The sequence below is a fragment of the Cucurbita pepo genome, chromosome 3 (genome assembly GCF_057944985.1).
Source record: "Cucurbita pepo subsp. pepo isolate OVF chromosome 3, ASM5794498v1, whole genome shotgun sequence".
In the NCBI taxonomy this organism is placed as follows: Eukaryota; Viridiplantae; Streptophyta; class Magnoliopsida; order Cucurbitales; family Cucurbitaceae; genus Cucurbita; species Cucurbita pepo.
In genome coordinates this window covers 10,968,294-10,980,557 of record NC_141800.1, presented here as the reverse complement: position 1 = coordinate 10,980,557, position 12,264 = coordinate 10,968,294, and positions in this window count along the sequence as shown.

Below are 12,264 nucleotides of genomic sequence, written 5' to 3'. Positions count from 1 at the left end.
TTAAATGTCTCGTCATCAATAATAGTGAAAATGAAAAACTGTCTCTACTCATTATGTAGTAAATATGAAAAATTTGAAAAGAAATATTATATTTAGTAATTTGGAGAAGCAAGGTATTGATCCCATACTTCCCACATGGGAAGCTCTACCATCTGAGCTACATTCCAACGATTCTTACATTAGAAAACCCTAAATGTCTTGTCATCAATAATTGTGAAAATGAAAAAAATATCTCCGCTCATTATGTCATAAATAAGGAAAGATTGAACAGAAATAAAATATTAATAACAAATAGTTTCTAAGTCAGTGCCTCTACCATCTGAGCTACATCCCCACAATACTTGCACCACAAAACCCTAAATTTTCCGTCATCAATAATAGTGAGAAATGAAGAAATATCGCTACTCAACATGTCATGACTAAGGAAAAATTGAAAAGAAATACATATTTAATAATTGATAGTTTTATTTTGGAGATATGCGGGGTATCAATCCCCGTACCTCTCGCATGCAAAGCGAGCGCAATACCATCTGAGCTACATCCCCACGATTCTCATGTCACAAAATCCTAAACGTCTCGTCATTAATAATAGATCCAAAATAGGAATTTCAAAATGAGGGAAAATTAGGTATAATTTATGAATCATTTCGACATAGAATGCATTGATATTATATTAATCCAATTATTATTTGGATTATTTAAGGCTTATCAATTCACATTCACAGTTTCATGGGAATGTATGTATTTAACTCAGTGTCATTTTATTGGATTTATTTAGTTCGTTTTATTCTACAATATCTCTTAAAAGGGCATTCTGAGAATCGAACTTGTGACCTCTCGCACCCAAAGCGAGAATCATAGCACTAGACAAAATTCCCTTGTTAAGCCACTTAAAATGTTTGTATGAATCCTTGGACCTAGGTATTAAGGTCGTATTTTGTTGTATTGCAGGAAACACATGAAGTCTTCGATGCGCTTGAACTGAAGCCCTGGATGTAGAATGTGTCTTGGAGAACAAAACAAGAACATAATAAGATCAAAGAACTTTCTACTAGATCTACTTAACATTTGGATAGGCATACTTAGCGAAAGTGGGAACCATGAAATGATATTAAGAGTATTATCATTATAGTTTTAATGACCTTAATTTTTGTTTTCTTTTTTTCTTTTTCATTATTTCCTAAGATGGTAAGTATAAAGCCTTGGGAGGTAAAGAAAGACTTTAGGTTGCTTCTGAATGGCCAAGCCATTGCGAACATGCTTAAGTTTTGATATCTCTTTTCTAATTCCTTTATGTCGACTTTGTTGCCCAACAATTGGTGTAGAGAAGTTAAGAGGTATGTTTGAAAAGTAAATAATAGGAACAACAAGTTTATATAAATATGAAGTCCTTCGATAAGAAAAGATTTAGACATAGGGGCATTTGAGGTTGCACCCTAAGTGAGGGTCGTACCACTAAACCAAATGTCTTTTCTTAAATACCCAATATTTTTAGCTTGTACTCAAATATATATTTCTCTGATTGGTTGGATCGCTATAAAATGAAAAGTTGATGGTCTAATATTTTACTTGTAAGGGTTATCAAATAAACAAACAACCCAACAAAGGAAACAAATTAATCAATTTGGGTTGGATTGATTTGGTTCAGTTCATCCGATTGTTTGATTTAATTCTTCTATTTTTCCTCGTATGACAACAAAATAAAGTTGTTATGACAAACTCATATGAAACATAATTGCATTAATAGTACTCAGAGTTGGAGTCTATAAGTATTTCATCAACCTAAGTGCAAATCATGCTTCATTAAAGATGAGATAAACTTTAGTTAAGTGACGGAAACTTTAAATTGCTTCATGTGGAGCTTCAATTACTCTATGCTAGTTACAATCTTTAGGATTGACTAATTGGATACGAGTTCATTGATTTTGGAAAAATTTTGTGTAACTATCAACTACAACTTATGTTTTCAAATTTTTAGGTCATAATTTAGGTAGTTGGTGTTATGAGTCATAAACTTGTTTCTTTGCATAATATGGATTTAGTTGAACTGTTATTACCGATAAGATGGAGAAAGAAATTGTCTTTGAACCCACTTTAGTTTCATGTTTGGTGTGTTCAAGATAAAGCATAATTGTATTTATGATATTGAGCTTGGAGTCTATAAGAATTTAATGATCCTAAGAGAAATTCCTGTTTTATTAGAGGAGACCAACTTTATTTAAGCTACTAGGAGTTCAAACTGACTTAAGAGTTCCGTGCGTGCTCATTTTATCCATGTTCTCCACTTCCTCCCATTTCTTCCTCTTCCTCCATCACATTCTTTATTTCTCTTCCCATTTCTCAATCACCAACTCATCCTTTCTTTATCCCTAACCAATGCGGATTTGAATAAAGAAGGAGAAAATGAAAGAGAGTGAAGGAAGTCGGTATGAATTTAGCTTTGGAACTAGACATCGATGAGTATGATCTAACGAACATCAATACAAAAAATTTAGTGGCTTCTCTTTGGACCAACCAGGTAAGTTGTGTTACTATTGGCTTGGTTGGATGAATTGTATGAGGTATTAACAACGCGTGCTCCGTAGCCCCTCCACGTGTCGTACTTTGTGAGTGTTTGACATGTATTATGTTATGTTATGCTGTAACACGAGTTCAAATGAGGATTAATTTCTCAATTTTCTTTTTAAGTTCAAATTTTTAGGAATTTATTGAGAGATTTAGAGACCAAATTTAAATATGATATGGAAGAACAAACTAGTTACAAAAATTAAAAAAAAAAAAAAAACTCATTAAAAGTATAAAAGAAAATAGTAAAAAAATAGGAAAATCGGTCAAAATTAATGCTAAGGTAAAATTTTCATTTTGACCAATCTTTCCTAGAGGACAGTAAGATGGCTAATTAGAGTTCAATAAAGAGGAAAAATAAAGAAAGAAAAAAAAAAAGGGCGAAAAAGAAGAATATAACTAGAGTTCAATAAAGAGTTGTTTGATATTAGAGCAATCAGATTTTAGATTATACAGATTTTTTCTTAGGATAAAAAGTCGTATATCTCTATGACTCAGCTCAATGACACGTCTCACCGCGATCGAGTAAGTAGTCTAACCCTGTTTTGAAGTATATGATATGCTGTAAAACTTGTATCAATTTATTGTATGTTTTGAGTTTCGTGGTAGTTACAAAATGTCTTCGGACATTAAAGAGTGAATGTTAACCATATAAGACAATAATGGATTAAAGTTATAGTGTCTAGATAGGGTGAGGAGGAAAAGAGTGGTCGTGAGATATCTCACTAGCCTTAGGAAAACATAGAGTTGTCGCTGTAAGTGCGAGACATCTAACCAATGGAATTTTGGTACTAGAAATGATGAAACTAGAGATGGTCTCCAAACGTCTGTATGGACCATTTCCAATCGCACTTTCTATGGTTCTCTAGCAGCTTTTGTGAAGCTAACTTGTTTATATTTTTCCATAACGCAGTTCTCGCAAACACCCATATCAATATATTTTAGGCCTTCTGAAACTACATTCGCAGCCATCATCTTCATTTCTTTGAATCTCATATGTGCAAGTCTATTGAGACTATAGGGTGTATAAACATGGTTGCTGTTACTACGAGTTGTGTATAGGTTTCACCCTATAGTGGTGTATAGGGTTCAAGATTTTGTGTCATGCTACCACCATGACACCCTTCACAATCTTCCCTTAACTCTTTCGAAACTCAGCTGCATAACCTGTGCTATCAAACTGACCAATAGAGATCAGATTCTTCTTGAGATCAGGAATATATTTGATATCCTATAATGTGCACTCATTTTCTGTGTATAGTGTGTATGCAGACATCTCTCTTCCCTTCAATCTCCAACGTTTGTTGTCGGCAAGATACACCTTCCCAAAATTTCCTTATTTGAAATTTTGAAACAACTTCTTACTTGAAGACAAATGAAACGGAGCAACTGAATCTAAAATCCATAATTCAATTGGGCTGTTCACGCTAAGAATTAGAGCATTCTTAGTATCTTCTGCTGAATAGATAGAATCATTGTCATCTTCACATTTGTGATCTTGTTTTTCTTCAATTTTGTACCATCTGTCCGAAAGTGTCATTTTTCTCCACAATTTCAACACTTTACGTTTGGTTTGTTTGGAGATTTTTTTCAGTTCCTTGATTTTGATCGCACATATTTGTTTGGGCTCTTTGATTTACTCCTTTCCCTTCGATCAACACTAAGAGCATTGTCTGATAAATCTCCAATTTCCCATTTGGGAATACTTTCGCTGATATCTCGAATTTCATCAAACTTCATTTAAGGTACTAGGAGTTTAAACTACTTCCATTGTAATTTCAATCACTCTACCAAGATTAAAAATTTAGGGTTGCTAATTGGACATCAATTCTCTAACTTTAGGTTATAATTTACGTAGTAACCATTATAATATTAATGAGCATAAGAGTTAAAATTCTTTCATAGACCATATGTGTTATAGTTAAAAGAATATATATATATATATTATGTATGTCGAGGTCTGGATAAAGCACAAAGTAGCAAGGAACACCATTGTCGACTCTAGAACCACCCACAACTCATGATCGAGACCAATGCAAAATATTTTAGCATCCTTTGGCATCGAGATACAGGAAAGATGAACGTCGTCAAATTAGAAGCTTTACCTGTCTTAAGAGACACAATGAGAACTCTAATCAAGTTGGAGCCTTGGACTAGGCAAATCATTTTGTGATAGTTGAAATAGATGACTTCGACGTCGTGTTAGGGATGAACGTCCTACTGGAACAGAAAGCCATTTATGTCCCTAGCAAAATGCCTAGTAGTAACGGAGTCTAATCCGAGATCATTCAGAAAAACATCCATCAACCAAGAGGGGTGAAAATGATGTTGATACTACAGTTGAGAAAGAATCTTAGCCATGATGAATCTACGCTTGCTGCTATTGTTGTAATTGAAAAGGGGAGTTCGAGTGAGCCAACCTCAATAGAAACCTTGTTGCAACTACATGAACACCACGACGCAAAACAAGAAGGTCAGATAATGGATTTATCCACACTAGGAGAGATAAATCACAAGATTAGTTTTATGTTGCAATCGAGATCGCCTGCCACAAACAAATGTCATGCGGCTGAGCCTGAGCTAGCTAAATGACTTGTTAACAGTCGAGTTTATTAGACCCCCAAAGGCTCTTGTCAGTGATCACTCAAATGCTGGGCAAAGACACCAAGCCAACGCCCCTATTGGAGATGGAAGACAAAAACAAGCCACTGAAGCAACATATATTCACATAGAAATACTAGACGGATGAAGAGAATGGCCAGTCAGAAGCGTCGACAACAATAATTTCAAGAAAAATAAAGAGTTCATATAAGTTAATGTTAGATCAACTTCGAGTTCAAAGCAACAAGAACCAAAGATTGGTGCGAAAATACTATGGACTAGTCGAAGTTATCCACAAGATTATGAAGACATCATATAGGATCCAATTGCTCTTATGGATGCAGACTAACCTTGTTGTCCACGTCAGTAACTTGAATAGGTATTATTCTGACCAAGAAGACATCAAGCAGAAGTAGGTGGTATGACGTCATGTAAAGAAGAAAAAATTTCATGCAAAGAAAGTAGGAAAGACCAGAGAAGACATGAAGAGTCAACGAACCTAGAAGTGATTTTCAACAGCTCCTAGTAGATTGGAAGAGACTCCTCATTCTGATATTAGCGGGAAGCGCATCGAGAGACCTAAAGTCAGCCACATCCTACAATGCTGAGTTTATGAAGAGTTGGTTGAAGAAAGTTGGAAAGATACCAATAGATAAGACATGAAGAGTCAACGAACCAAGAAGTGATTTTTGAAGAAAGTAGGAAAGATACCAACAGAAGACATGAAGAGTCAACGAACCAAGAAGTGATTTTTGAAGAAAGTAGGAAAGATACCAACAGAAGACCTGAAGAGTCAAAGAGTTGGTTGATAGAGATATCAAGTGAAGAGTCAACGAACCAAGAAGTGATTTTTGAAGAAAGTAGGAAAGATACATGTTGGGTTTTATGTCCTAAAACTCATAGTTTGTAAACAAAAACATATTCTATTTTCAATAAAGTTATTATTGTTGTTTATTGAGTAACTCCTACCCATGCAAATCTAAGAATAATTCCGAATAAACAGGAGTTCATAATTTACTCAGGATTAAGATCGAGTTACCTAGGTCATCGAATGAAAAATCAGTCTCAACAATAAACGACATTATAAAGTGAGGGTGGTTTTCTTCATTGTCCGATCTTATGCAATACTCATTGCATAGGACGCCCCCACTCACATGTATAATTTAGTGATCACATGGTTTATATCATATATAAAAGTGGGATGCATCCATAGTGTCCCCAGAATAAGGTTGAGAAAAGTGGGCCGCATTCATAGTGTCCTCAGAAAAGTGGGCCGCATTTATAGATCATTTTGACTATATACTTAAACTTGATCTACTCTGATGTTTCTACATATAGTTCAAGTAATCAGAGTAACTATAGATCATTTTGACTATATACTTGAACTTGATCCACTCTGATGTCTACATATAGTTCAAGTAATCAATCCCTGTTTTTTATAGATCATTTTGACTATATACTTAAACTTGATCTACTCTGATGTTTCTACATATAGTTCAAGTAATCAGAGTAACTATAGATCATTTTGACTATATACTTGAACTTGATCCACTCTGATGTCTCTACCTATAATTCAAGTAATCAGAGTGTTCTTAGTTTAGTTCAAGTAATCAGAGTGTTCTTAGTTTATTGGATTTAGATTAATGATCGTAACATTCACTTTATTCAATAACAATCTTTACCGAATAAACTTAAATAATAAATTTATTGAACTGAGTTCTAGGACATAAAACTCAACAAATACAATCAATTCTACTAATTGATCATTAATAAAAGAAAACTAGGCAATCGATCCTTGTACCTCTCGCATGCAAAGAGAACACTCTACCATCTTAGCTACAACCCCACAATTCTTACATCACAAAACTCATAGGTCCGTCATAAATAATAGTGAAAATGAAAAACTAAATAGTGAAAATGAAAGCTATCTCTCCTCATTATGTCATAAATAAGAAAAAAATTGAAAAGAAATAATATATTTAACAATTGATAGTATTCTTTGGAGATGCATGGTAACGATCCCCGCACCTCTCGCATGCAAAACGATTTCTCTACCATCTGAGCTACATCCCCACAATTATCCCTTCTCATTATGTCGTAAATAAGAAAAAATTGAAAAGAAATAATATATTGTGATTTTGCTTTTCTTCAATTTTGTACAATCTGTCTGAAAGTGTCATTTTTCTCCACAATTTCAACACTTTACGTTTGGTTTGTTTGGAGATTTTTCTCGATTTCTTTATTTTGATCGCCCATGTTTGTTTGGGCTCTTTGATGGTTTGTTTGGAGATTTTTCTCGATTTCTTTATTTTGATCGCCCATGATTTGCTCTTTGATTTACTTCTTTCCTTTCAATCAGAGAGTATTGACAGATGAATCTCCAATTTCCCATTTGGGAATACTTTCACTGACATGTCAAATTTCATCAAATTTTAGTTTATCATATCCTCGTGAACTGTTGATTAGAGCAACAAAAGTATACCACGGCTCCTGACAATCACGTTGAACTAATTCTTTCCTTTCGATCAAGACAGAGTATTGCCAAAAGAAATTTCGATCAATACTTTCACTGACACCTTTAGACATTTGTATATATTTGACAACACGTTGTTCATAGCCAACGAATTTTCGTACATATTTGACAACACCTTCAATAGGCCCCGATGTCGTCTTCTCTTTGATGACGTTGAATGTCGTGTTTCTGGGCAGCTTCAACCAGATCAACCCTAAGACGTGACAATCTTTGAGTTTCCACTCCTCCGCGGTTATGGTATCTGGCTTCACCCCAGAGTGTTTTTGCTGCATTAGGAACATGCTCCGAAGAAGGAGCACCAAGTCTTTGAAGAAGAAGATCCAATCTAGCTAGCTAATTTTCACTTGTAAGAAACAACAAACTATTTAATTTGATATAATTGTGGGGGCATTTCATGAATCGAATTCAAGACCTCTCACACCCGAAGCAAGAATCATACCACTAGACCAAATGCCCTTGTAGTGGATCAATCATTTTTAGTTGCTAGTCCATGTGTTTTGTGTGCCTCAAGATTTGAAATTTATCCAAGTGTGTTTTTGTACTTTAGAACCTACTATTATTGTCACGTTAATTTCACATTGTCCATCACATAATAGAATTTATTCTTCAACCCAATTGGATGTACTTCCATTAATATTATTAAGAAATATAAACATAAATAAAGTTCATATCCTATAATTCCTACCTTGCAGGTTTGAGATTATGAATGACCGTGCTCAAATTATTTTGGTTGAAGCTGCATTGCCACTAAAGCATATGCATTTGTTTGGGATAGATATTAAAACAATACGTTTGAATTTTAAGTAAAATTTCACCCCAAACTAAGTTTTTGAAAACGACTTTTATTTCATTTTTATTTTTTTATTTTTTTAAATTTTTAAATTTTAATTTTCAAAACCTATATTTGATATGTCAAAACTACTTCTTTACTACCTTTAACAATATTGATATTGTAAAATGGGATTAACTTTTTTTTAAGTTGTAGTTTTATTTTACTACTAGGTTTGCTTCTATCTCGGGTTAAAAAAAAAAAAGTGCTAGTAAACATAATTCCTCTTTTATTGGTATATGTACTTACTCCATTTGTATTTACTTCATTTTAAACAAAAGTTCATAGGAATTAATAAACCCATGTGCTTAATACATTCCCTAAAAAAACAAACTTGTTTGTATTAGGATAAATTACAATCAATAGGAAGAGAAGAAATCCGGAAAATAAGTAGAAGGTTGAGAATTTCACTCAACCACACAATCAAACTTGATAGACTCATGTGCAATTCTACCCCTAACAATTTCTTGAAACTTAGAAATGGTAGAGATAATGCTCCGATTTTAAGGGGAACTTCTTAAATTGATCTTCATTCCTCTAAAATCTGATTTTTACATAATAATTTGAGGATATTTATAGTCTCAGCACAAGAGAAGTTCGTGGCCTAGATTTAATCTCAATCCCTTTGAATCTCCCCCTTTGACCATTACATACTTTATGAATTAAAAATAAATAAAGTTTTCTAACAACTCATCTAATGATGCTTGCAACTTCATCCTCTACTTCAACTGTGTAAATATTCACTTATGAAGCTCCAAATGGTCCCTCCTCAATCGAATAAGCTTGTAACACATGAAATGAGAGTTGAACAAAGCTTATCCAATTTTATACATGAAGAATGAATGCTTGTTGACTTTTCTTGGCTGGTCCAGTTGGAACATTTGGATCACCGTGATCCTTGTCATCTTCCCCCTCTTCAAAAGGATTCGTCCTCGAATCAGAAAAATCATCACCTACATAGAACTCAAGTTAGCAACATTGAATATTGAAAGTATAATGTGCTAAAAATTCTCCAGAAAGATCATTTTATATGCATTGTTATTAATTATTTCAAGGACTTGAGAAGGGTTATCCCCTCTTGGATGTAACTTTGTCTCCCTTTGAGATGGAAATCGCTCCTTGCGAAAATGTATCCAAACCCAGTTATCGAGTTGAAAAATGATTTCCTTCCGTCCTTTGTTAATTCTTTAAGCAACTTTGAAATTTTGTTTCTCAATTGTCTCCTTCACCTCTTTATGCAATGTTTTGATCATACCTTTACTTGTGGTTGATTTACTCACAAAAATATTTAATTCTTAAAGTAACTTTTTGTTTCTCAATTGTCTCCTTTCACCTCTTTATGCAATGTTTTGATCATATCTGCCTTACTTGTGGTTGCTTTACTCATAAAAATATTAGAATGAATAGGAAGCAAATCAAGAGGCGTAAGTGGATTAAATCCATAAACATCTTTAAAAGGAGAACAATGAGTGGTACTATGAATTGATCTAAAGGAGAACGGTACTATGAATGAATTGCTCTATTATATGCCGTCTCTACAAATGACAAACATTCGTCCCAAGACTTAATATTCTTACAAATAATAGGCAAATTAAATCCATAAACATTTTCAGAAGGAGAACAATCAGTGGTACTATGAATTGCTCTAACGAGAACGGTACTATGAATTGCTCTATTATATGTCATCGCTACAATTGGCAAACATTAGTCCCAAGACTTAATATATTCTTAGAAATAATAGGCAATAATCCAATTTATCCCATACCATACTTTTCAAGAGTGACTTAAAAATTTAACATCCATATCTTTTTGTGTGTAGAAAACCACATTTAAACGCGTATACAATACATTTAAAATATCTCATTAAGGCACCACCATATTATAGAGCATTTAAGAATATAGAGTCGGGTATTCGGGGTATCGATCCCCGTACCAATCGCATGCAAAGAGAGCACTCTACCATCTTAGCTACATCCCCACAATTCTTATATAACAAAACCCAAAACTACCCGAGATCAATAATAGTGAAAAGGATAAAATATTTGTGCTCATTACGTCAGAAATAAGGTAAAATTGAATAGAAATAAAATATTAATAATGAATAGTTTCTTTAGGAAATGAATTTCTGCTCATATAGTTTCTTTAGGAGATGTAGGGTATCAATCCGCTCACCTCTCACATGGAGCGTTCTACCATATGAGCTATATCCCATTGATTCTTACATCACAAAATCCTAAACGTCTCGTCATTAATAATAGTGAAAATGAAAAAGTATTTTTGCTCATTATTTCATAAATAAGAAAATATTGAAAAAAAAAATGATACATTTAATAATCGATAGTCTTCCTTTGGAGATGCGGGGTACCGATCCCCATACCTCTCACATGCAAAGAGTGCTCTATCATCGATCCCCATACCTCTCACATGCAAAGAGTGCTCTATCATCGATCCCCATACCTCTCACATGCAAAGAGTGCTCTATCATCGATCCCCATACTCTCACATGCAAAGAGTGCTCTATCGTGTGAGTTACATCCCCACAATTCTAGTATTAGTGAAGTGCTCTATCGTGTGAGTTACATCCCCACAATTCTAGCATCACACATGCAAAGAGTCCTCACAATTATAGCATCACACATGCAAAGAGTCCTCTATCATCTGAGTTCCCCACAATTCTAGTATCAGTGAAAATGAAGAAATATCCTACTCAACATGTCATGAATAAGGAAAAATTGAAAAGAAATAACATATTTAATAATAGATAGATTTCTTTTGGAGATGCAAGGTTTTGATCCCTATACCTCTCACATGCAAAGTGAGCACTCTACCATTTGAGCTACATCCCCACAATTATCCCTACTCATTATGTTGTATATAAGAAAGGATTGAAAAGAAATAATATATGTAGTAATCAATTCATTTGGAGAAGCAAGGTATCGATCCCGTACTTCCCACGTGGGAAGCTCTACCATTTGAGCTACATCCCTACAATTTTTACATCAGAAAATTCAAAACATCCTGTCATCAATAATTGTGAAAATGAAAAATATCTCCGCTCATTATATCATAAATAAGGAAAGATTGAGTAGAAATAAAATAGTAATAACAATTAGTTTCTTTTTGAGATGTGGGGTATCGATTCCCGTACCTCTTGCATGCAAAGAAAGCATTTTACCATCTGAACTACATCCCCACAATTATTACATCACAAAACCCCAAACGTCACGTCATCAATAAAAGTGAAAATGAAAAACTATCTCACCAATAATATTGAAAATGAAAAACTATCTCTGCTCACTAGGTCATAAATAAGGAAAGATTTAATAGCAATAAAATATTAATAACAAATATTTTAACAAATAATTTCTTTTGGAGATGTGGGGTATCGATCCCCGTACCTCTCGCATGCAAAGAGTGCATTTAAACGTCCCGTCATCTGTAATAGTGAAAATGGAAAACTACCTTTGCTTATTATGTCATAAATAATATTAATAATCGATAGTTTTCCTTTAGAGATGCATGATAGCGCTCTACCATTTAAGCTACCTTTGCTCATTATGTCATAAATAATATTAATAATTGATAGTTTTCCTTTAGAGATGCATGATAGCGCTCTACCATTTAAGCTACATCCATATAATTCTTAAAATATTTCTGCTCATTATGTCGGGGTATCGGGGTATCGATCCCCGTGGCTCTTGCATGCAAAGAGTGCACACTACCATCTTAGCTACAT